At 42.0% G+C, this 21,232-nt stretch overlaps 1 long non-coding RNA gene across 1 annotated transcript in view; it reads left to right on the forward strand.

Annotated features, from left to right (window-relative positions):
* The first annotated feature begins 896 nt into the window (after nt 1-896).
* LOC147754767 (uncharacterized) overlaps nt 897-21,232 on the forward strand; it is a 50,188-nt gene continuing 29,852 nt past the window's right edge. Inside the window, exons 1-2 of the long non-coding RNA XR_015330623.1 lie at nt 897-1,375; nt 19,093-19,159. This is a non-coding gene — a long non-coding RNA (uncharacterized LOC147754767). The remainder of the gene's footprint in view (nt 1,376-19,092; nt 19,160-21,232) is intronic.

Consider the following 21,232-nt stretch of genomic DNA (forward strand, 5'->3'; position numbering starts at 1 on the left):
ATGGTAGTCTATTTAAAAATGTCTTGTGATGACGACGATTGAGTTGCATCGAATACTACAGTTCTCAGACGCTCACTGACAACAAAATAGATTTAATAATTTTTTTAGCTAATTAATGTTAGTCTAAAGGTTATGTCTGAGACGCATTTCTGCACGCTATGTTGAAGCGACTTCAGCGTACAGGCTAGTTCTATCTATCTAGAAAGATCCTGAAGATTATTAATCTTCAGGCAGGTACCATAACGTGCGAGCACCAATAATATCTCTCAAGATATATGTAAGGACACCAACGGCAAGTGGGTCTAATCACTGCGAGGCGAGGTCTGTTTCCCCAATCTCCTATCGTTATTTAACCGGTGTAAATAGCAGTACTTCGTCCTCCATCCCTCCTCATCTGAGGTCGTGTCGTCGTTTTCCGGCCGATTGAATTCAACCTAGAAAACCTCACCAGACAACGTGGTAAACCCTCTCTAGGGCTCTACCTATCAAAAGAAAGTACGCATCCCTTACCCATTATATGCTTGTAGCCTAACTAGTACGCAAACCAAATAGCTATAAAAATTATTGTGTCGATTTACAGGGCTCTGTATTGACCGGGCACTGAAATACGTTAGAGCGCCGGTAAGTAAGCACACAGATCTCTACGTTAGCGAGCAGCTTTCTTACCACTGGGTCAATGTTTTTGTACCTGTTACAGCAAACAAACGCCTGTAACGAATAGGCTATACGTAAACGTTTTCATCCTAGCAGCAGACGAGCTTGAACCTCATCCACTAGGGTGGCAGCAAGATAAATGTGTTGCGAACTTCTTTACAATGTGTCGAGAGACCAGAGATATCATATGCTTGAATGTTCCTATGTTCTATTGTCGATTATTAGATAATTTCATCCACTTTCTTTTTTTTTTCCGTTTAAACTTCATAAGCCCACGATGGCGCGTCTTACAGAGCACTGACGTTCACAGTTCCCACTGCCGATACACTCGGTAACGCCTTATGGATCCACTATCTAATCTGTCCTTTATACACGAACATTTGATTAAACTGCACCGGCGGTGCATTCGGCCTAGAAATTTGCCAGAGGCCTATGCCTCGTTTTGTCCTATCCTCGACGGTCGTCTCGTTCTGCCACCGCTCTTTCGGCCGCCTTTCTCCACTCGCTTTTATCATGGACCCGAACACGCTGCTAGTGTATTTCTGTCGTCTAGGGATCTTCTAGTCTACAGTGTCGTACAGTATAATAGTTCTAGTTTGGTGGCTGCCCGCTGCAGTAGCTGTGAAGAAAAATAGCCAAGTATTAATGGATGACGCCCGATTCACACAAATCAGCCTGCGCAGGATATGTACCCATTGTCATCGGGTTGACTCGCCAACTGGTAGGTTAGTTACCCGTGTATAAATAATAGGGTTGGGTATTTTTCCTTTATTAACAATAGTATTGTTCGAATATACCAAGTAACAACTGTATTACGACTGTGTCATTTTTAAAAAAATGTATCGTTTTCAATTAAAACCTAATTATTAATTAATTAATTATGTTCGTTGCATTTGTAGTTGTTCATAGGCTCGATGTTGCTATTCAATAAATGACAATAATGCAGTTTAGGTTTTTGCTATAAGTTCAAATCAATTGAACTTGTTTGTTTAAGTTTATGTATGTATGTATGTATGCATGCAAAAACAAACGTACAAAGCTATTCGGGTAACTTATGCGCATAATTGATTCGTTATCTAGTTGATACCCAGCTCTGTCCAGCTCCATAGTAGAAGGCGTGGTACTATCAAGTAAGCCTAGTTGCTTTATCTGTAACGACGACAAGCTGAGTTCGCCATGTAACAACTGCGCGAAAAAATTCAAGGAGGACACAGAAAAGCATTGCTCAATTCCATAATCGCTCTAAAGGTACACTACTCGTATCTGAAAAATCAGTGCATAAAAAATAATAGGTCATTGGATGCAGATAGTATACCACTAATTTTTAGACGTTCAAATGTAATCTTTCCAAAATGGAGCCAGATCGACTTGCTTTGAAAGTCTTAATGAGGAGCTGTGCAACAGTGTCCTGTATTGGTAACCCACATATTCGATCTATTGGGTAACATGTGACAAGCAAGAAGACAGTATCTTTGAACAATTGTTAAGAACAAAGTGGAGTCTCTTATAATATTGTCACGCTGGTCATTTGGTTTTAAGGGGTATATTTTGCAATCGTGTATTTCACCCGGAAACTGTGGCGCAAGAAGTGCTTGATAAGAGTCCGTTTGGCGGCGAGCGCCGAAACGCGGTGCAAGCAAGGGATTAGATATGGCCGGAACAATCGGATCTAGAAAAAAGAGAACAGCCGCAATACAGCCAAGTGCTATAGAGTTACCAGCAAAGATTCGTCCCTCCCGGGACTCACCTCAGTCTCCAGCTATCTAAAGCATGAAACTACGACTCACTTGGGCCCTCTAAAGGCAGAACAAGAAAGCGCCAACTTCACTTTTGTCCTATTCTGCCACCACATGAATTTGCATGACCTCGAAGGCTTTTACTATAAGTCGAACAATACAGGGTAAACAAGGGACGCATAAACAATAATTTCACCGTAGTGATTATAATAATAGTAGTATTTACGTGAATCATGAATAAATGAAATAACTTGGACAGACTGTATTAACAAGAAGTCTTAGTTCTTTTGTAAATATGCAGCCTGTTCCTTAGCCTACTTCAATTTAAAATGTTTAGAAACCTAGGCAGAAAGGCAGCGAGGGAACAAGCGAAGTAAGGATTGAGGGGAACCAGATACGACGACTTTGCGGGCAAAGCTCGTTACGCTTTCGGTGCTTAAGACAAATGAATAGCTCTGTATTTTCTCAGATAACCTTTTCGCTCCGCTCAGGGATCAGTACGATAGTTCTCGTGAATCTGTGAATTTCTATATGTCTATATACCTCTACAAGCAATCTGGATAAGGCAAACGTGCGCGTTGTGCCTTCTCATGGTCTTCATACAAGAAAATAGCTCAAAGGAGTCGATTTCTCAGAGGTGTTGTTAATCATTATTAGTAGCATTATTGCAGAATAATACGAAAAACGTATATAAAGGCTTACACAAAGATCATTCTGGTGCAGTTCATCGTAAGGATAGCTCGAAATCTTTTTGTTAGGATAGATAGCTGTCTGTCTGGACGAGAACTACAACCTTATGCGGATCGCCTGTAGAAACTTGCTTATTCAGTTGCATACTGGCATGTCGTAATTATAAACCTTAGTTTTGAAGTATTTTAAGATAGATTTCTCTACGAACTTCAGTCTCACATAAACAATCCTCATGCATATATTTGACTAAACTTCATTTGAGTACCTGCTACCGACCTGATTGAAAACGCAGCTTATTTGCATTTTCCCGATGCGGCCGTCGATCAGATCATATAAGTCCACTCGTTTTCGACATCTCCCAACCTTGTTGTTTCAGTAGTTTCAAAATCACAACGAGTTTCTGAAATAGCACCAAAACGATAAATGACTATATCTTGGCTAACCCCGAATAGCACTATCTTTCTGCTGGAATAATGGAAGCACTGAAAGCGAAACTGGGTATAAGTACTATTTTTTTTCTTAATACGTTGTTTTGCCCGTCATTGAGACGAACCACCATCAGTTCCTCGTTCACAAGCAATAATACTTCAATACCTATCCAAAACCGCGCGTTGCTCTAGCGGCCACTACTTGTTTGGCACTAATGTTTAAAAAACATTTTTGACCAAATATATACCTACAACATCACTTCTCGTCGTCCGTATTTCCTTATAGATAAAAGAATACATTGACGGAACGAAAGCCAACAACGCGGCCGGCCGAATGGAGGGACTCCGAAGATTTCAGTAGTAGCTTATTTATAACGGCCGTTAAAAGTTAATGTGTTGGAAAAAAACAACGTCCCGAACTTTGTGGGTTTACTTTTTTAGGCTGGTAAACAAGTACGCCTATCTAGCTAGAAGCCTTGCCTAGAGTTAGACTTTCCAGTAGCGGGACTTTTACTAACGTAATCGGACTGCTGGAACGTATTTTAGCTACGACGCTTTTTTTCTGTTAGCATTCACTGTGCCTAATGACTAGTTACAACTCGGCAATATGGATTTGACAGTGGTCGTTCAATGGACACACAACGATTTGCCAGTGGTACATCAGATCAATAATAATAGCACGTACATACACGTGGATATATTGCACGCGGTTGCTCATCAAAAACCGGTGCGTTAAGTTTTGCCATTGATATATTTACGTGGATTTATGCATGGGCGTAAATCATGTCGTGGCATTGAAGTTTTTCGTTAGACGATAAGAACTTCTCCAATAAAACGGAAGATTAAAAACGCACCACAAACGTCTGAAAATCTGCTTTAAAGACGTAGATGAGAAAACGTAAGGTACTTTTCAGAAGCACCGTTTACTTGCGTGATTTCAAAAACTTGTTGTGTATAAAGTATGTAAGTTAGTTGTCTGGCGTGCTCAAGATTTTCTCGAAAGCGAATTCCTATATCGAGTAAGTGTACATTATATGAAATATTCGGGTGTATACACTCGGGTCTATCGCATCAGGCTGTATAATACGTAGGCTGTATAATAGATCAAATGGCCTGCGAAGGTGGAAAATATAGGAACACGCAGATACACTGGCAAATGATTTGCTAGGCTTAAAATCAGCAACCCTGGTTGACCCTGTATTTATTTCCTTTTTGTTGAATTGCCTTTTCCGGCTTCTTGGTAGATAATTGCCTCTGCAAATAGTATCATTCGTATCAATATTTATAAGATTTTTCAAAGTTAACTTTGTGACAGAATATCGGCCGCTGATCCGCATAAAACCAGTATTCCACTTAGAACATCGTTGAAACAACACTCGATACCACATAATTAAACAGTTATATACGGTGTATATTTTGTTCGACAATCATTTCTACAAATTTCTTGCCACAAATAGGGCCATCCTGTTCCAGCGGTACTGAAATTGGCAAACTTTGCCTCACACTTTATTTTGAAGATCTACCAAAACTTAAATAGAAACGCGTATACCTTATGGCGATGTAAATGCTTTGATACCTTACTGTCATTAGCCTTTGTTCCGTACAGTGAAGATCTTGAAGTGAAGTTCTTGAGCAAACGTTCACCTCTGTGCGTGCTTTTCGTTGCTTTCTTACTAACAAGAAACAAGCGTTTACGCTTAGGAACGTCTTCAATCAGTTAGCGTGGACGGGAGATGTTAGCTTGTGGAAGGTCAGGACAGCAGACCTTGACGCTGCCGCCTAGACAAGCGACCTCTTGTGATCTTTAATGCGTCCCCAGAGGCCTCATCGGGAATTGAGTGGCGGATCAGCGGGAGGAGACGCATGAAGACAGCAGACATCAGTTGAGCTGAAAGCCTCATGGTGCATGGGTGTACGTTGAAAGTTTGGTGAAAATCCACTCACGGAAAGTTTTATTTGGACCGCTGCAAGCAAATAGGTCGCGTGCATTCTATCGGATTGAAGTGAAGGGGTTCGAGGAACTTGTGGGGTTTCGGAACACATCGGCGCTTAGGTGGCGAGGAACAACTCCATCCGGATATTTCACCCGAGTTCATGTTCCATCGAAACCTGAAAGAAATGGAGAACGGCAATAGCGGCAGTTTTTTTTTTTGTTTCCAAAGAAATTGGCGCCTGAAAGACGAAAACGACAACCACGACAACAGCAATAACAACAACAACAACGACACTGTCCGGCCAGCAGTCCATCCTGTAACGTTTCCTTCTTACTTGTAGTGGTCTGATGCAAGTGGCTTTTTTTCACAGCAGCGAGCACTACAGAAGAACAGAAGCGGCAGGAGACCGATGAAATTACAAAAGGAAATGCCAGCGCCACAGGAATAGCTACTAAGGACGCGTATTCTTATGCGGATATTTATGTACGTTCTTCGTTCTCATTCTACTATTGAATCTGCTATTACACGACAAATACAATGTACGTATCCACCTGGGCGCATATAGGAAAACACGTGCATTCAACATGACCTAGTCACAGGCCTACTATTGCGGAAGAGCACCGCTTCTCACTCATTGTCTCAAAACAGTACAGTTAGTACTATCAATAGGAAGTGGCAACAATTCGTGTATACTTTAAACACGCTAGTTACTGATAATAGCAATTTGTATCCACGTGGCTAATTAGCTTTCTTCAGTTATTCAGCAGAAACGGAACGCATCCTAGCGCCCTGGTGTTCTACCTTTTACCTGCGTTGCTTACATTACTATCTATTTTAGACAGAGAGGCGTATTAGAAGCGATTGTTAGATTTATGCACGCCACAATAAAAAACTATAGATGCGTACATGAATAGGGTAATGACGCATAATAGAACAAGTATATGTGGAAAAGAGTAGGTTTATCCAATTCAAACTATTCTGATGTCAATCATTAGCTTTGTCGGTGAATTTTGTTGTTCGTGAGAATAGAAGATGATCGGGGACGTCGAAAGTAGCCTGCTACGATTACAGTTACGAGGTTATGTGCGTGTCGGATTTGTCGATTTTGGCAATTTGTCGAACGAGGATAACTTGGCAGGCTATCGCGGGAAAAAGGGTACTCAGGCACGCGCACAACGAACATTCGCCATTGGGAGGTATTGCAAATGGCGTACAAAAAAGCCCACGCGTAAGTGTGTGTTAAGGGGCGGAGGGTGCCGGGCCAACCAGGACAAACTACGCCACGGTAAGGGCACTATCAAAGCGAGAGGGCTAATATCAGATAGAAAAAGCCCATTCTGAATTTCTCTTTCCCGATTCCACTCGTTGAGATCGGAGAAAGCGGATCAGCGAAGCAGAGAAAATGCCAACAGAGAATGAGCAGAGACACAGAAATAACGACAGAGATAAAAGCTGGTAAGACTGAAGCGTAGATAGCTGGCCCTGAAAGGAAAAGGCTTTTCTAAAGTAAAAAAAGATGAGATAACGCGCCAGTGAAAGCGGGACAGAAACGATAAGAGAGAAAAGAGCCAACGCCTGAGGGAATGGCGAGAACGGGTTCGAAAAGTGTGTAATACGAACACCAGGAAGAATATGCACGAGCCGACTAGTTAGTTAGGGAGCAAAGATACGAATTCGCTGGTGACGCACCGTGGAGTGCCGCTCCTCGAGGCGGAGCCGAACGCCTTAAAGTACTCAGAGAGGTAAAACAAACGACGTCTGGTTTGAGTAGACAACAGGGTTTGCAAATGCAGGAACACTACGAATAACGTGGATATGGGGAATGAAAGAGCGACGGAGGTGGACCGAAAAGATTCGAAGATGAGATTCAAATGAGGACCGAATGAACCTGCAAGGTGCCCCTGTTCCTGCTGCTCCCGCCGTCGCCGGTGCTGATCTGGCGGTGAAAAACGAACAACCGCACCCGTTCGCAGCACCTTTACGACTCACGTTTAACTGCGAATCGCCGAAAAGCGAAGGGAACGCAGACCAGGGACGACCGTAGAAAGATGCAGAATAGGAATTGGGAAATAGGTTTCGGAACAGCGGCGCCGCGGAATGCAGGCTAGATCGGCAAACATGCCTGTTCCACTTTTTGATGCCCGCGCACTGCTCCATCAGCTCCGTCTATTCCTCCATATGCCTCGCTTTGGCAAGTACTTCTGCGTGTGTCTCTAGCCTCGAAGAGAATGATCCCCTTTCAAACACATGCCTTTGGAGTACTTTGCTAACACTTTGAAGCCGTTTTCCTACCCATTCCTTCCCTTCATGCGGAGTTTCAGTAGCCCGGAAAAAGAGGTGCCTATCATGTATGCGCGCAATTACGCATCTGTGTCTTGGTAAGGGTAATCCGCTTCGAGTCATTCCGTCGTTGTTGTAAAAGAAAATCGAATTCAGAAGAGAAGCAGGGATACATTGAGGGAATGTGAACATTTATCTCTTGGGTCCTCCCTTTCAGGTAGGGAGGGAGGGGGGGGGGGCAATTTAGAGGGCAGCACTGCTTTCCAGCCGATGAACGATATTTGTAAAAGGTTATTCGAGAAGGTTACGAACCCGAGTAGAATGAAGAGTAGGTGTACTACCAAAATAAAATCGGTGTGTTGTATCAATAGCAATGCAAGTTATTAGCAACCCTTGTTCTCGGTTGCTTTGCACAATTATGGCGACCGTGATATAAGATTAGTTCTTGGAAAACCACATCAATATGGGTGAGAAGGCAGCATTTCGGAGGATGCGTTCCTCTGGAAATTGTAAAGCATATGCATTTCAAATTTTATAACGGAATTTACAAGTTAACTTTAACAACTCAGTATATCGTATAATTATCTGTTCCCGTTCTATCGAAACAAGCAACTTAAGGTACAGTTTGCTCAAAAACGTTAAAAGAATATACAAAGCTGTTTTTAGCGTATGATGTCGAACCCCAGTGCGCTGTTGTATTAGTTACACTGTAGGATTACTCATGTCACAGTGCAATTAATTTCTGCCATAGAAAACGTAACTATAATAACATGTTGACGTGGACAGATGCCTTAAAATAGGAAGAGCCAGTTTCGGGAAGGTTTTCCTTCCAGAGTTGAGCCCCGTTGGACCACAGCTGGCCTTGGTATTGTTTGCAGGTATGCTGATAGCTTTGTTACTACTCGTTTAAAATGCCCGGTCCGCTAAAATGCTTGATAGGCGATATTGTATGGTGTTGAAAAATACGATTTCATTACTTAATAGGGCCTGATTGCTCTAAGCTTAACTGTGAGCCTATTTATTTTTGCTATATTCCATATTGTGACCGACATTTTATGCGTTTGCCATATGAGCCTTCGCATAGCAGGTATAAATCGCTTGGTACACGCGGGTGTTTTTGTATTTCTTGATAGATTCTTTAGAGTGTATCTCATCGGCCCGTGTGGTATTTCCTACTTCTTGACTTTGTTGTGTTTAGGTACGTCTTTAACGAATTGTTCTTGACATGGCGCAAATAGGGCGGGGATACTTTGAAGTAAATCTGTGGCATGCACTGAGTGACCCAGGTATGACGAAGAACTTTTAGCTTTCGGGTAAAACGTGAGAGATGGCATCCGCCGACAAGGATCAGCATAGTAGGGGCTAATTGTATACGATCTTCAGAAAAAGCCTGCTCGTAACGAGGCATCTTTGAAGGCTTTGCAAAAATTGAGGTACTTTAAAAGTGAATAGTTTTATACTTGTTCTTGTTGAATCCGCCGCCATTTACGAGATTATGTTTGGCATCCTACAGCACGCAAGAGACGCTCTTTGAACTGTTGATTTGAAGAGTTTGAGCATTGGAAGACAAGCTCCATGAAAAGAGTAAGCGCATCACCTGCGAGATATACACTAACCGAAATGGGTTCGGGTGCATATATATTCTGAGACCTTTCTTTTAAACATGCTTTAAATATAATGAGTAAGGTATTTTTTTCACAGCGTCTGTAGCATGCTCTATATTACACATTCGTTACAAAACGGCCCCTTATGCTAACGAAATATCGAATTAAAATGTTTATTTGTTGCTTATTGCTACACAATGATGTGATCGAAGGCTTAACCGAAGATCGAATAGAACTTTATTATTATTATTAAGTTACTGAAGTATCTATCATTGAAGAAACAAGAGTGCCGAGCAAATTTGCGAGATGTACAAGGCGAGCCAACCCCAACGTTTGTACTTGCAAAGCTGTTTTTAGCCAGATAATTTTTTCGATTAGGGAGAATGCCACGTTTGCGGATGTAGTCTTGCAGATTGGCCTATGATGATATTTAAAGGCTACCTTTTTTTTACTAATCGCTTGACGACTGATTAAACAGCAACTTGAAAGGCCATTTTTATTCATATGGGACTGTCGTCTTAAGAGCAATTGGAATCATATTCTTTCTGTGTTTAACAGCTTTTTAGTGTCCTATTATATACCTATATAGAACTCTCGCCATTTCAAATCGGGTTTTGTCGTGTCGTTCCCGTCGAAAGTCAGACGCTACACGAATTATAATGTCTCGTAATTGAAGTGCTCTTCTTCTGTTTTTGTTTGTATCCTTTCTTGGCTATTTTACATGTTATTCACCTATACGTTGTTTCGATGTCCTGCTGCTCTGATGCTCTATGTATGCTTCTGTAGCTTGGCTCAACAAAACGATCTTTTTCTCTTACGGTGTGTGGTTCATTTTTCGATATTTCCCGTTTGTTTTTGCACACTTTCCTCGCTCTGCGGCATTTGCTCAAATCAAATGATTTCTTTCCCCATCACAGATTATTTCTATCGTCGACGCCTGCCTTCTCTGGAAAAAGGCGCGATAATCTAGATGTCAGACTTTCGCAATTGGGTCAGATTTTTTCGCGTACATTCAGTATTTGTGCAGTGTGTTTCATGTCTCGTACGGAACGCGATAGCATAAGGAAGACATTTTTCCTCATCGCCTCGCGGACTGCTGTGCATGGCTGCTAAGAACGAGGCGAGGTACATCCTCTATTGTCTCGTCTTGTCCTACAGAATACCAAAGACTCGCGCCAATAGACAACTAACGCACAGGGAAGAGCTATATCAAACAGTGCGTAAAGCAAGCTGTAAATGTGTAATAGCTGCTGATGGCTACCGACCCAACGTGGGTATGTCACAACTGAAGAGGATGGAAGAGAAGGCATGGAGGAGCTACGGGTTCGCAGATTCTAACTGCTGTCAAAGCAAAAAAGCCTTAGTTTCTATACGTACTGTCGTCGGTTGGCTGTTAAGAAAAAGAACGAGGAAGTACAAAGCAAGAGACAGCCGAAAGCGCAGGACCAAGAAAAGACCTAAGGACAATTCATGGATTAACGCCCTTTCAGCTACAACAGCAGCAACCCGAGAGCCAGGCCGACCACACAAGGTTTGCAGGCCAAGCAACATTGATTCGTCTTAGCCTATCGCTATCCTCTGCAATCGTCGTCCGGTGCCGACCGGATACCGCTACGCAGCAATAATGATCATCTGTAGTAAGAATCCTAACTACGGTGAAATGGCCTCTCAACCGAAATCCCTGACTCGTAGAGTGGACAAAGAACCAGGCAAGGTTCAATGAGCACAAAAAGTATCAGCCGCGACAATCAGGCTCTGGCCTGGCCAGAGCTCTTCAATTCTGTTGTATCAGGGATAACGCAGAAAAACCTTAACACATACATATAGCCGTTGTATAAACTTGGCTTATCGGATTGTTTTGTTAAAAAATGACGTTATTGAACGATAGCTATTTTTACGGCATGAGGCCTTTTAGTTGAAAGGGTCCGTTATAAGCAGTTTTCTGTACAACTTCTGATTATAGAACTGAAAAACCGTGCATTCGATATAGGCCTACATAGGACTTTTCAACCGCTGAGATAAACGCAGCTAACTCAATGATAATTAAGGGCAAAACTTGAATAACATACTCATCCTATTGTTAAACAGGTATTGTATAGCCACAGTTTTGCCGAAGGTGGCTTCGAGCCTCTAAAGCTAAAAATTTAAATTTAAACCGAAAACATTGCTTCGGTCAACCATATGAGACATATAACAATAAGTTCCTGGCTGCATTGTGTGAGACCCTGCTTCAGTTACCTTAGGAACTTTTTGTATAGTTGAGAATGAATAGTCATGCAACCCTAAATGATCTGCATGTACTCAAAAAAAGATCTCAGATAAATTATTGGCGCTCACCTGGACTCGGAAAGAGTGCCTGAAAGCACGCGTATCATTACCCACATGACAGAAAAAAAACCGGTAAGTTCTGTATTCGGTGGCATTAGAGGTCAAAAAAGTAGGGTTTTACGACAATCTTCAGCATAAAGCTGAATAGTTAAATTTTGGACAAGCTCTATGTGTGCATTTAAATAAAGCTGGAAATCAAAACGATTTTCTTTTTATATTATTTACAAATAGAGGTACTTATTATCCGACTAGTTAACGTAATCAAACGACGAGAGAACAGAGAAATTTCCACGTCGAAATAAATTCATCTTGGATTTTTTTTTTATTCCTTAGTATTTTTTCTACTTTCTATAGGTAGGAGAGCCTCGATCAGTTCTTGAGTCAAACATTTAAGATTTTCTATTTGTGTTAGCTTTCTGAACAGAGTGCACCGAGATTTTTCTCGCTGGTCACTTTTGTCCTTGAGCTGCTTTTCTTCTGAATAACTTACGAATTTGGTCCGTGTTTCTTATCCAATAAGAAGTTTCGCCTCGTCAAGTGTCGGAAATGAAATTGTTTTATCTAGCGGACTACTTTTCTGCTACTGATAATGCCCTCAGGCATTCAAGTTTGAACAAAGTTACTTCGCATCGAACAAAAGTGCGGGCACGGGGAGCAGCATACTAAATTTAAGTGATATTCTTATCCAAATTTAATTCGTTACCACGTATTTGACTAAATCTAACAGGATGAATCTCAACTGGCAATCGTTATACGTTTAACAAAATTGATTGAATTTATTATTTCTAGTTATGTTTTTTTTAACTACTGAGCAGTGTTATATGTATGCAACGTTTAGTATGTGATTTTAGCCTGATCCTTGTCAGCCCACCAAAGTGCGTTACATTTCGATGATCATCACACTCAATTTATCAATGTCTTCTTTCGGAGCCATTGTACACTAGGTCCGCCTATGACTTTTAATACTTACGTCAGCAATGGCCTTCCTACATTCATATCAACGCGTTCAACCAACGCTGAACGACAGGCGTTTAAGACAGCATCACACGTTACAATCATGGTTTAACTCGAAATGCTCCATGAATCGACTATGAGACGGTGAGTTATCAGTTGAGACTGAAGATTCCCAACGATAACAAACTCCTAATCGAAACATGTGATCCGATCCAATCAATATTCTATTTTGAAGAAGATCTCCAGAGGAATTTAAAGGTTCGGCCGAATCTTATAGACCATTAATGACTTGGATTGTGTCGCAACTGACAACCGATAAGTTCCATTAGTTAAACCGAGAACATTAATATGATCTTTTCCATAACGGTTGAAACGCAAGAATGCGTTAAGACAGGTATATATATATATTTCAGTATCTCGTTATCAATGGTACAAACCAATACCAATGATATTGATGACAGGCGTCTAAGACACTGGCTTAATGAACTAAATAACACTGTGTATGGAAATTAATCAACCGTTAGCCCACAACTGTTTCCAGCGAGCAATATTTAGTAAGTTATGGAGTTTCCCACTCGAGGCATCGTGAAGGTTTAATAGCAAAAGCTACTTGTTGCGGTGGGTAGTTGCGCCTCGTGAATGTCTTCTTGTGCCGCTCTTCGATTCTGATCGTGGAACTTAAATACGCGAGGTTACAATCGCACACGGAAGCGCCCCACTGAACGCTTTCGGGGACGGACGTCATCCACAGTGAAACATAGACTCGAGGCTCAAGCAGAGCAGACGGTATCTAGTCATGAAATTTGCGGATTCGATCAACATCAGTTCGAACCGATATTTTTTAAACGAGGCAATATTGTCATTGCAGTGATCGAAGGGAACCCTTTGGAGGTTCGCACATATTATGCGATTTATCCGCACTTGGGCTCCGAGCTCCAGGGGAGAGTGATGAGTCTAGCCATGCTGATCTACGAGGTTTGGATCAATCTATTGGGCCACTGGTAACGAACAATCGTCATGGCTTTTGAACCCCCTCCAAGTATGGCCTGTAAGTGGTTACTCACAAATCAAAATGAATCCTGACACACGAAAACGATGCTCGTAGGTGGATATAATTGACGCTCTTAAATAAAGTCGCTTATTTATTTCTATGTGAATTAAACCCCATGTATATTGTGCGTCGCTATCTATTTAGCCTCTTATTAGGTAGGTCGAATGTTGTTATCCTTAGCTTAATTTTGCGATATAAGCACAAGCGGTACGCACAGATAATGTCTTTTACCTGCAATACAGAACGAATTCAGCCCCATTTGTTTAAGGCCCCGAAAACTGCTTAGGGACAAGATGCTGTCCTTCTCTAGTTACTAGGCTCTTTAATGTATGCGGTGTGCTTAGCACGCGTAAGCCGTTCCACGATTCGCGTTTAATCGTTACGTTCATCCGTAAGCTAGATGCGTACACGCTGACTATTTACATAATGTATCAAATGCATGCCCGATCGAAATAATATAAAACGTCCCATCTATTCAGAATAGAGGTATGATAAATCGTCCATCGTACACATATCGTTCGACAACGCATAGAATTCCTACTTCAAACGTGTAACCACAGGGCGTTCTTTTTTTCATTGACTATCGAATGCCTTTGACGCAGTCCAAGGTTTTATGGTTGAACGCACGCTGCCAATCGCCCTAAACATTTCTGCTTTTTTGACTTTATCTCTTATGGTCCGTTGGAAAAATTTTCCATTTACTTTGCCTCGTATATTTTTACTTTATTCATTATTCTATCGTACACTCATTTTAAATGGGGTTTGATGAAGAGCAATTTAAATAAGGGAAAATCTTCCACGGTATTGGCTTCCGAACTCTACGTACTAGCTATTAATAGGAACTTGCAATACTATCAAATATATAGTGAGAACATCAATGCCCAGAGTGTCGCAGGATCCGTGTGCCTATTATAACAACAAGTGTTCTGAAAATTACTGGTAATCAAATATACCTGCTCATCGATGGTCTTTTGTCTTTTTGATATGTTATCCTGTTCAAATACGTTATTTTCGGCAGTAGATTTAATGAGCAGTAAGTTGAGTTATAGCGCGAATTGGGCAAGTTGTTTATAGGCAGTTATTAATTAATTAACTTACAATAATGTGCAGATGACAGAAAAATCATTAGTGCATAGACTAGTGTTGTCTTTGGTATTGAATGAGCTCAATAGACTTCGGTGCGGTGTGTGATAGGGAAAAATTCGACGTTCGCGTATAATATAAGCAATGAGAATGGATGGTCACTGATAAATTCATCAACGGGATTTTAAGCTTTTCGAATCCATTTGCGTTACCTACCACCTAGTGGAACGGGCGGTAAGCCACTCAAACTAGCCCTAACAGGCCAAGTCACTTTATTCTGAGAATATTGGCTTCAATAGAAAATGAAGATAACGGTTCGGTCTACTCTGTATATTCTCCCTCGTCCAGCTCTTCTTACCCGCTTCCCTTTACCATCGGGATTTACCAGAGATTTCGTAGCGATAAGGTTAAGCGTCAATCAAGCCGTATAAGTAGTTCAAAGTAGTTTTCAGAAAATACACTCACACCTCTATATCTTATTTTCTGCCCCGATTGTTCAATATTCCTTCTTTTGCCTATTGCGAGCTTTGGAGAATGTTTGGCCGATCGACTATACGTGTTCATGCCGTCCCCCTAAGCTCAGCACCACTGATACATAAATATTCGTTATTTTTATTTACTAAGAAAATCCTGGCCTAATTTCACCTTGCAGATAGCGCGCTTTTGATTTAGGCAGTCGAGGTCAATTGTCAGAGGAGATGAAGAATACTGCCTTTACAGAGAAGTCGATTGCCTCAAATATCTATCTAACGCCTTGTGCTTCATCTTATTATTACTAAGATAGAATAGGTCATCACAATGACCACTTCAAAAAACTGCTATAGTAAATATCTTCTATATTCAATAATATATTCAGCTGTAGCAGAATTAGGCGAGGTGAAGGCAATTAAATCATAGTAATCGCGTATTATTTTATAGCCGATTTCGCCGTCATCACGTCCTTCTTGGCCCTTCTTGTTTGGGTGAACTGTCACTCGGCCAGCAATTCTGACTGCTCAATGCATTTCCTACATTCTACATATCTAGCATGTTCTCTTTCCTGTCTAACCTTTCAGAGTTAATTCCATCGCTCTGTCTCCATGCTTGATGTAGGAATTTCGGTATTGTCCTTCTCTTCTAGCTCAAACCGCTTTTGGCATTGGAGCAGACTCGCGGCGGTAGCCGTCGGCCTCTGCTTGGCGAAGAAGCCTGCAGGCCAGAATCCCCAAACCCAGGACACTTCCCAATATCTCTGCCACTGCTGCAGCTCTTTTTTGCCCCAATAATGGAGTACAACTTTCCTTAGCTGTTGTCCGTGTGGACCGCTGAGCCACCGAGCTCAGCCCGGGTCCGTCTATCCGTTTCCTTCCATCACCGCTCTTATCACGCATGTAGTTCCATTCGTTCCTTAATTAGGTGTAGACGATAATGATGACGATGTTACTGATAATAAAAGTGCGACGACGAGGGGCGACGATGGTATCGACAGCGGGCGCAGCGACAACGTCTTCCTTTGTCCTTCCGAAACAGCAGGATCAGATGAATGGTCGCGCCGTAAGGAACCATTGCGGTCGCTCCGTCAGCCTGAAAGCAAAAGCGCTTACCGACCAGCTTCTGGCTTCAGTCGCCTCTGTGCATGTTGCCATTGATGCCGTTGTTGCTGTTGTCCCTATGCGGTAGCCTAGACCGACTCTCAATTCGACCAACGACGCGCGCCCCTTTGGAAACTGGCCCAATTCTTGCTGCGACCGCACTTAAAGGCTGTGACGGCAACAGCGGACTCAGGCAAGCAAGGCGTTTCTAGTCTCGCCTGGTTCCTTCCCTCACTGTTCCGTGCTATCTGCGTTGTCCGCGTTCGCGTTGATATCCCGTCACTGTCTTGCTGCTAACGCAGTATTAACGAAGGAGTAGGGCTAAGCAAAAGAAAGACTGCTCGACCTCATGCTGGCGAGAAGTTTGTCTGACATTCAATTCGACGATGTCGAGACGATGGCGTTTGGTAAGGAGAAGAACAGGCTGTCTGTCTCTAGATGGTCGCTTTTGGCTCCTGATTGTACATTATGTTACTATATCATATCAACAGATCACCAATGCGGTTGCTCTTGTGCGCGAGCGTTGACTGACAAGTCAATGCTGTGAGATGTCGCCCGTCGCAACGCAAACAAAAGGTTATCTAACATTTACTTACCATAAATTGTACAGTATTTACTATGCGTTAGATTTAACATTCGTTCATTCGAACGACAGCTATGATCTTCTAGGCCTAGTAAGCCCCTGAGATGTCTGACGAAGTTTATTTAAAGTAGTTGTGCGAGAGAAACACGTGTTTCTAAGTATCGCTGTACATAGAAAAAGGTTTCAAGGGCGCTGTCACTAAGCAAGCAACGATACTGCCAATTGACCTGATGGGGATGACTATGGGGCGTGACAGCACAGAATTGAAACTCTAGTTAATTTGTATAATTAGCTATCAAGTGAGTACGGATACTTAGTAGCGTTCGTTTGGCTGTTTCGCCTAAATTGCAAAGCTATAGCAACTTTCTAAGTAGATATTACAATGCCCAACCTGCGTGCTTCCAGAACGGGTACGCTATCATTGAATTACGTGCTTCAGATCGCTCCGCATCGATTTTATACACGAAAAAGACAAGTAGGAGCCGAAAATTAATGAAAAGTGTCTACCGATAAGGAAGAAAAGCAAGTGCCATCGTGCCTGGAATCACCTTAACGTGAAACGTGGGTGCTCTAGAGTATCTTTCGCCCGTCATTAAAGTTTTCTGAAAAAATTAAGTTGTTCGTTTTTTTTCATTCGGCAAACGTATGCACAAATGCACATCCTACTTTCACACGACTTTTAGTCGAGAAGATAGGATCGTTCCCCTTTCTGTCTGCAGGGAACTGGCGTCGAGGAACCGACTCCCCGGTCGCTTGCTTGCTCCGAGGCTCACTTGACGAACGCGATGCAATGGCGCCGTTATCATTAATAGCCTCTCGCGGGTACGCGCCAGCGTCCCGCCAGTCGGCCAGGCTTCCCAGTGTCACAATGACGAGCGAGGTCGTTTGCAACTCCGACCCAAACCGTCGCACTGAATGTTCCTCGACGCGTAAACGATATAAACGATCTAGCCGGAAATAGCTCCTAGATAACTAGGTAGATATGTGTGTGTCTCTACGTGGCAGCATCACATCGAAGGCGCTGGATGCCACTCCATACAGCCCGCGAGATACTACAGTGGATCTCTAAGCACTTCCGAATCTAACATGGTTGTAACAGAAACGTCAGTTACCATTAGAGCTGTATAACCGTTAGAACAATTGTCGTATTGTAGTCACTGGACATTATAGGATGGGCCGTAAGGTTAGTTTCAGATGCCAGTTTGTGCGGATGTATGATGGAAGCCGAGATCGCATTATTTTTATTTTAGATTAGCAAACTTGCATGGTAAATAGTTTCTAGAAATGATCCAGGGTAAAAAAAAAAGACGACCATACACGCGGTACGGGAAAACAATTGCGAATGAATGAACCGAATGAGGTCATGAAAAGGTGTGGACTGTTCACGCGAGTCGGCTGTGGTAAAACGCAGAAGTTACGTCGAAAGCCTCTTATGGCCGCGTTGACAGAGGCAAAACAAGACATTCAAGCGATTAATCAGTGCGAGACATGTCATTTAACTACATGTATACCCAATGTGACGTTACATACGTTTGTAGTCAAGTAATATACGCTTGCCTCGCCAAATGTCGTAAAGATAATCTCCATATCCAGGTACGACCCTTAGCCTAAACCGAGAATCATGCCCGAGCCACTCTACAAAACCTCGACCCTTTTGTTAAAGTAAATTATAAAATGATTTGAGTACTTGGGTAACGCTCGACAAGTCCTTATGCCCTGACATATATCTTTGTACCCCGTTTGTTTGAAAAGCGGACTACACTTCTTAAACTAGGCGAGTACATTGGTAGGTCGTGTGGTGCGGACCGGGTATCTTTGCCGTATAATACAGTATTCTCAAGCTCAAAGGGCGGCTCCATTGGGAATACGAGAGGCCAATGAGATCGACCCACATTAAGCTTATATAATCTATATTATTTACGCTTTGTACTTTTGGCATGTAAAATCGCTAAATGTTTCGTCAGAAGGCTGCCTCCTAGTATCAGGTGGATTTTGGCTATGCCCGAATCTAAACCTAGGGTACCACGTGTCCACAAGATAAACAGGCGAACACGTTATTTCCGAAGATATAACAAGGACATGTCAAACCCGCTAGCGACCTTAGGCATATTCCAAACCGTACTTTGACATAATATATAAAAAAAAAAACACTTCTGTATATTTCTATTTCATAGCCTATCTTGACTTGTCTTTCAGGTAGACTCCTCTATCGATCGATACTCCGACTGAACAACCATGACTGGTAGAGCACTCCACGGTGCAGGTATTTCTTCACGACGAGGCAGATGAGTTCGAATATTGATGATTTGTGTATTAATTAGATATTATCTCGTATTTAGGTAGATTTCTGCCATGTACGTTATTGATAGACCGCGCACAGAAAGCCGTTTCTTGCTGACGCAAGGTTCCATTAGGACAATTAGCTAGTAATAGCGTCGTAATAGAGTAAACCATGGCAAAAGCATATACAGACTCGTCGAGAATCTTGCCACGAACAGCGGGGGCAATAGGTGAGTGAGCGAATTGTTTACATGTTGTATCAATGATTTTTATCACCCACTGTGTACTAGAGCGTGAGAATACCTGACAACGGTAGCGCTATCGTGCTCAGCCTCGGCCTGTTTGGTGTTACTTCCATTTCTATATCTATGCTCATATAACAAATAACCAATCGTTTTCTAGAAAGGTGCAAGATAATGACCCTTAGCCTGTGTGCTATTGTATGTGGGAAGCTCCCCAATTGTAGGTTTAAAGAAATACCTATATGGCATTCGGAAGAAACTTATCGTACTTTAACAAACGGCATCCCCACTCGAAGCTATTGAAAGATATTGAGTAAGATAATAAATATCATATGAACCTTACTCTAGCGGGTGTGAGTCGCATGAGTCTGGCTAACCAGTGGCTTCACACTAGACTAATAATAACGACATATTGTTTTTAAATATCTGCTATAAAGTAGAGCTAAAATGGTACCTTGAAATACTTTCAGTCAAAGCTCAAATTTCTTAATAAGCTAAACATAGGCCTGAATTGCAGGTCCTGTGAAGGTTGTGAGCCGTGATCCGATCAGACAAGCATTCATGCAAAATGGCCGCGTATAATGGTTGGACAAATAACCAGAACTTATCATGCATACAATATTTGAACTTGAACAAGCCATAGGGCAAGTTTTTAATATCCGAATTAGGGATGCGTTTACGCATTCAAAAGCGAAGTGGGCGAGCTACACAAAGGTACCATCGTCTTCGAATTAAGGTACAACGCAAGTTCCAAAAGGCTGGACGAGCCCATGAACACTTTTGTAAGTTCTCGATTTCAATAGCTTAAAATGTACTTTTGTTTGAACAATCTCTAGTGTTTTTCTTATGTAATACTATGAGTTGAGATTTCAGTTTTAATTAGGAACGATTTAACGGGGCGCTTCACCTCAGGTTTAAATAGGTGCGTTGTGTATTCAAACACCGAATGGTCCCAACTTCTTAGTTCACTACTCATGGCTTCGTTTGTTTGTGAGGGCAAAAAAGCATTATATATATATATATATATATGAGAACACTGATCATTTTTGCTTTTCTTTGATCCGATACATAAGATTCTCTGTCCTTATAAAAAGATCCCGTGGTTTGGCCTATTCAGACAGGTTAGTACTTTCCCGGGTAAGAGGGGTGCTGGATGTCACCTTTCCAGAGCAGGAGGATCGGTTGGCTACGATTCCCCCTGGGCAGACACTGGGGTGTTTCCCAGTTCCAGTGGGTAATGATCTCGTCTAAATGCGAACCGGGCCAATGAGTAAGAGCTGGCATAGGTAACAGAGGCAGACGGCCTGAATCATCTAGTGTATATATAAGTAAGATGACATCGAAAATGAGTGATTGACCCGGCAAACTATTGCTGTATCTCAACTTTTTATGTCATCCAGCAAAAGCCAGTCAGTGACAGCCACTGCTAGAGCCATAGGAAATGTGAAGGCCTCCAGATTGATGATGCTGCGTGCAGAATTAAAACTTTACGTGCACTATACCATCAACCAATGGAAATGATGATATTGACTCCCTACGAAAAAACGAATAAAAACAACGTTTTGATTGTTGGTGTTTATGAGATGCTGGGAAGTAGCATGTACTTAGATGATTTCGATCTAAGAAAGAAATTCAGTAACATGGAAGGCATAGAAATATATACAAGTTTCGGTTCGATGCTCTACCTTTAAAATAAACAAGATAGAAACTAAAAATGATCGAAGTATTGTAATCAACGTCCATAGAAGATATGCAGAGGTAAACTGAAATCCCCAATTGAGTACCTTACCTACTTTGAAATAATGTAAATATGT

The sequence above is a fragment of the Varroa destructor genome, unplaced genomic scaffold (assembly GCF_002443255.2).
Source record: "Varroa destructor unplaced genomic scaffold, Vdes_3.0 BEIS01000006.1, whole genome shotgun sequence".
In the NCBI taxonomy this organism is placed as follows: Eukaryota; Metazoa; Arthropoda; class Arachnida; order Mesostigmata; family Varroidae; genus Varroa; species Varroa destructor.